Consider the following 5000-nt stretch of genomic DNA (forward strand, 5'->3'; position numbering starts at 1 on the left):
TCCCTGGCTTAGGAGGCCAGTGCCTTATCCATTAGGCCACTGGGGCACTTGCTAAAAACTATCTGGATTGCAGAGAGTGGTTTCGATCTATCAACCTCTGGGTTACGGGGCCATCACGCTTCCGCTGCGCCTCTGTAATCAGTATGACCTGTACGAACTGATAGAAGCAGTTAAAAAAAGAATCACGGAGGGCACAGAGACATGTCCATGAAATTATACTTTTTTTTACCCTGTTTGCACTTCATTTTTAAAAATAGAGTAGGATATCTGACAAAAGAAGTCAAAAAAAGCATCACAGAGGGCACAGAGACATGCCCATGGAATTATGCTTTTTATATTTGTTTTTGCACTTCATTGCTGAAAACAAACTGGACAGCAGAGGATGGTTTCGATCCATAAATCACTGGGTTAACTGCCCAGGATACTTCCACTTCATCACTCCGCTTTCAGGCACCCCCAAAAAATACTTGAACTCACAATACATGGATTAGGAGGCCAGTGCCTCTGTAATCAGCATGACCTGTACGAACTGATAGAAGCAGTTAAAAAAAAGAATCACGGAGGGCACAGAGACATGCCCATGAAATTATACTTTTTTTTACCCTGTTTGCACTTCATTTCTAAAAATAGAATAGGATAGCTTCAGTCTCTGTGTTAAATGCCCAGCTCTCTTTTTCTATCCCAAAGTGCCTTCATCCACCCCAGATGGGACTCAAACCCACAATCCCTGGCTTAGAAGGCCAGTGCCTTATCCATTAGGCCACTGGGGTACTTGCTAACTAGGTTGCAGAGAGTGGTCTCGATCTATCAACCTCTGGGTTACGGGGCCATCACGCTTCCGCTGCGCCTCTGTAATCAGTATGACCTATACAAACTGAAAGAAGCAGTCAAACAAAGAATCACAGAGGGCACAGAGACATGCCCATGAAATTATACTTTTTTTTACCCTGTTTGCACTTCATTTCTAAAAATAGAAAAGGATAGCTTCAATGCATCAACCTCTGTGTTAAATGCCCAGCTCTCTTTTTCTATCCCAAATTGCCTTCATCCACCCCAGATGGGACTCGAACCCACAATCCCTGGCTTCGGAGGCCAGTGCCTTATCCATTAGGCCACTGGGGCACTTGCTATAAACTATCTGGATAGCAGAGAGTGGTTTCGATCTATCAACCTCTGGGTTACGGGGCCATCACGCTTCCGCTGCGCCTCTGTAATCAGTATGACCTGTACGAACTGATAGAAGCAGTTAAAAAAAGAATCACGGAGGGCACAGAGACATGTCCATGAAATTATACTTTTTTTTACCCTGTTTGCACTTCATTTTTAAAAATAGAGTAGGATATCTGACAAAAGAAGTCAAAAAAAGCATCACAGAGGGCACAGAGACATGCCCATGGAATTATGCTTTTTATATTTGTTTTTGCACTTCATTGCTGAAAACAAACTGGACAGCAGAGGATGGTTTCGATCCATAAATCACTGGGTTAACTGCCCAGGATACTTCCACTTCATCACTCCGCTTTCAGGCACCCCCAAAAAATACTTGAACTCACAATACATGGATTAGGAGGCCAGTGCCTCTGTAATCAGCATGACCTGTACGAACTGATAGAAGCAGTTAAAAAAAAGAATCACGGAGGGCACAGAGACATGCCCATGAAATTATACTTTTTTTTACCCTGTTTGCACTTCATTTCTAAAAATAGAATAGGATAGCTTCAATCTCTGTGTTAAATGCCCAGCTCTCTTTTTCTATCCCAAATTGCCTTCATCCACCCCAGATGGGACTCAAACCCACAATCCCTGGCTTAGAAGGCCAGTGCCTTATCCATTAGGCCACTGGGGTACTTGCTAACTAGGTTGCAGAGAGTGGTCTCGATCTATCAACCTCTGGGTTACGGGGCCATCACGCTTCCGCTGCGCCTCTGTAATCAGTATGACCTATACAAACTGAAAGAAGCAGTCAAAAAAAGAATCACGGAGGGCACAGAGACATGTCCATGAAATTATACTTTTTTTTACCCTGTTTGCACTTCATTTTTAAAAATAGAGTAGGATATCTGACAAAAGAAGTCAAAAAAAGCATCACAGAGGGCACAGAGACATGCCCATGGAATTATGCTTTTTATATGTGTTTTTGCACTTCATTGCTGAAAACAAACTGGACAGCAGAGGATGGTTTCGATCCATAAATCACTGGGTTAACTGCCCAGGATACTTCCACTTCATCACTCCGCTTTCAGGCACCCCCAAAAAATACTTGAACTCACAATACATGGATTAGGAGGCCAGTGCCTCTGTAATCAGAATGACCTGTACGAACTGATAGAAGCAGTTTAAAAAAAGAATCACGGAGGGCACAGAGACATGCCCATGAAATTATACTTTTTTTTACCCTGTTTGCACTTCATTTCTAAAAATAGAATAGCTTCAATCTCTGTGTTAAATGCCCAGCTCTCTTTTTCTATCCCAAATTGCCTTCATCCACCCCAGATGGGACTCAAACCCACAATCCCTGGCTTAGAAGGCCAGTGCCTTATCCATTAGGCCACTGGGGTACTTGCTAACTAGGTTGCAGAGAGTGGTCTCGATCTATCAACCTCTGGGTTACGGGGCCATCACGCTTCCGCTGCGCCTCTGTAATCAGTATGACCTATACAAACTGAAAGAAGCAGTCAAACAAAGAATCACAGAGGGCACAGAGACATGCCCATGAAATTATACTTTTTTTTACCCTGTTTGCACTTCATTTCTAAAAATAGAATAGGATAGCTTCAATGCATCAACCTCTGTGTTAAATGCCCAGCTCTCTTTTTCTATCCCAAATTGCCTTCATCCACCCCAGATGGGACTCGAACCCACAATCCCTGGCTTAGGAGGCCAGTGCCTTATCCATTAGGCCACCAGGGCACTTGCTAAAAACTATCTGGATAGCAGAGAGTGGTTTCGATCTATCAACCTCTGGGTTACGGGGCCATCACGCTTCCGCTGCGCCTCTGTAATCAGTATGACCTGTACGAACTGATAGAAGCAGTTAAAAAAAGAATCACGGAGGGCACAGAGACATGTCCATGAAATTATACTTTTTTTTACCCTGTTTGCACTTCATTTTTAAAAATAGAGTAGGATATCTGACAAAAGAAGTCAAAAAAGCATCACAGAGGGCACAGAGACATGCCCATGGAATTATGCTTTTTATATTTGTTTTTGCACTTCATTGCTGAAAACAAACTGGACAGCAGAGGATGGTTTCGATCCATAAATCACTGGGTTAACTGCCCAGGATACTTCCACTTCATCACTCCGCTTTCAGGCACCCCCAAAAAATACTTGAACTCACAATACATGGATTAGGAGGCCAGTGCCTCTGTAATCAGCATGACCTGTACGAACTGATAGAAGCAGTTAAAAAAAAGAATCACGGAGGGCACAGAGACATGCCCATGAAATTATACTTTTTTTTACCCTGTTTGCACTTCATTTCTAAAAATAGAATAGGATAGCTTCAATCTCTGTGTTAAATGCCCAGCTCTCTTTTTCTATCCCAAAGTGCCTTCATCCACCCCAGATGGGACTCAAACCCACAATCCCTGGCTTAGAAGGCCAGTGCCTTATCCATTAGACAACTGGGGTACTTGCTAACTAGGTTGCAGAGAGTGGTCTCGATCTATCAACCTCTGGGTTACGGGGCCATCACGCTTCCGCTGCGCCTCTGTAATCAGTATGACCTATACAAACTGAAAGAAGCAGTCAAACAAAGAATCACAGAGGGCACAGAGACATGCCCATGAAATTATACTTTTTTTTACCCTGTTTGCACTCATTTCTAAAAATAGAATAGGATAGCTTCAATGCATCAACCTCTGTGTTAAATGCCCAGCTCTCTTTTTCTATCCCAAATTGCCTTCATCCACCCCAGATGGGACTCGAACCCACAATCCCTGGCTTAGGAGGCCAGTGCCTTATCCATTAGGCCACTGGGGCACTTGCTAAAAACTATCTGGATAGCAGAGAGTGGTTTCGATCTATCAACCTCTGGGTTACGGGGCCATCACGCTTCCGCTGCGCCTCTGTAATCAGTATGACCTGTACGAACTGATAGAAGCAGTTAAAAAAAGAATCACGGAGGGCACAGAGACATGTCCATGAAATTATACTTTTTTTTACCCTGTTTGCACTTCATTTTTAAAAATAGAGTAGGATATCTGACAAAAGAAGTCAAAAAAAGCATCACAGAGGGCACAGAGACATGCCCATGGAATTATGCTTTATATATTTGTTTTTGCACTTCATTGCTGAAAACAAACTGGACAGCAGAGGATGGTTTCGATCCATAAATCACTGGGTTAACTGCCCAGGATACTTCCACTTCATCACTCCGCTTTCAGGCACCCCCAAAAAATACTTGAACTCACAATACATGGATTAGGAGGCCAGTGCCTCTGTAATCAGCATGACCTGTACGAACTGATAGAAGCAGTTAAAAAAAAGAATCACGGAGGGCACAGAGACATGCCCATGAAATTATACTTTTTTTTACCCTGTTTGCACTTCATTTCTAAAAATAGAATAGGATAGCTTCAATCTCTGTGTTAAATGCCCAGCTCTCTTTTTCTATCCCAAAGTGCCTTCATCCACCCCAGATGGGACTCAAACCCACAATCCCTGGCTTAGAAGGACAGTGCCTTATCCATTAGGCCACTGGGGTACTTGCTAACTAGGTTGCAGAGAGTGGTCTCGATCTATCAACCTCTGGGTTACGGGGCCATCACGCTTCCGCTGCGCCTCTGTAATCAGTATGACCTATACAAACTGAAAGAAGCAGTCAAACAAAGAATCACAGAGGGCACAGAGACATGCCCATGAAATTATACTTTTTTTTACCCTGTTTGCACTTCATTTCTAAAAATAGAATAGGATAGCTTCAATGGATCAACCTCTGTGTTAAATGCCCAGCTCTCTTTTTCTATCCCAAATAGCCTTCATCCACCCCAGATGGG

General features: G+C 43.2%; 8 non-coding genes across 8 annotated transcripts in view; all 8 read right to left on the bottom strand.

Annotated features, from left to right (window-relative positions):
* Positions 1 to 46, bottom strand: part of trnar-ccu (transfer RNA arginine (anticodon CCU)) — a 73-nt gene extending 27 nt beyond the window's left edge. The window contains exon 1 of the tRNA in view: positions 1 to 46. This exon is cut by the window's left edge and continues 27 nt beyond it. This is a non-coding gene — a tRNA (tRNA-Arg).
* Positions 47 to 697: 651 nt separating this feature from the next.
* On the bottom strand, positions 698 to 770 carry trnar-ucu (transfer RNA arginine (anticodon UCU)). Its single transcript has one exon. It is a non-coding gene; the product is annotated as a tRNA-Arg (tRNA).
* Positions 771 to 1049: 279 nt separating this feature from the next.
* trnar-ccg (transfer RNA arginine (anticodon CCG)) lies at positions 1050 to 1122 on the bottom strand. The gene has a single exon. It is a non-coding gene; the product is annotated as a tRNA-Arg (tRNA).
* Positions 1123 to 1773: 651 nt separating this feature from the next.
* trnar-ucu (transfer RNA arginine (anticodon UCU)) lies at positions 1774 to 1846 on the bottom strand. The gene has a single exon. It is a non-coding gene; the product is annotated as a tRNA-Arg (tRNA).
* Positions 1847 to 2485: 639 nt separating this feature from the next.
* Positions 2486 to 2558, bottom strand: trnar-ucu (transfer RNA arginine (anticodon UCU)). The gene has a single exon. It is a non-coding gene; the product is annotated as a tRNA-Arg (tRNA).
* Positions 2559 to 2837: 279 nt separating this feature from the next.
* trnar-ccu (transfer RNA arginine (anticodon CCU)) lies at positions 2838 to 2910 on the bottom strand. The gene has a single exon. It is a non-coding gene; the product is annotated as a tRNA-Arg (tRNA).
* A 1001-nt stretch (positions 2911 to 3911) lies between these two features.
* trnar-ccu (transfer RNA arginine (anticodon CCU)) lies at positions 3912 to 3984 on the bottom strand. Its single transcript has one exon. It is a non-coding gene; the product is annotated as a tRNA-Arg (tRNA).
* Positions 3985 to 4987: 1003 nt separating this feature from the next.
* The window catches only part of trnar-ccu (transfer RNA arginine (anticodon CCU)), a 73-nt gene continuing 60 nt past the window's right edge, over positions 4988 to 5000 (bottom strand). Inside the window, exon 1 of the tRNA in view lies at positions 4988 to 5000. This exon is cut by the window's right edge and continues 60 nt beyond it. This is a non-coding gene — a tRNA (tRNA-Arg).

Source organism: Salvelinus alpinus, chromosome 11, assembly GCF_045679555.1.
Source record: "Salvelinus alpinus chromosome 11, SLU_Salpinus.1, whole genome shotgun sequence".
NCBI lineage: Eukaryota > Metazoa > Chordata > Actinopteri > Salmoniformes > Salmonidae > Salvelinus > Salvelinus alpinus.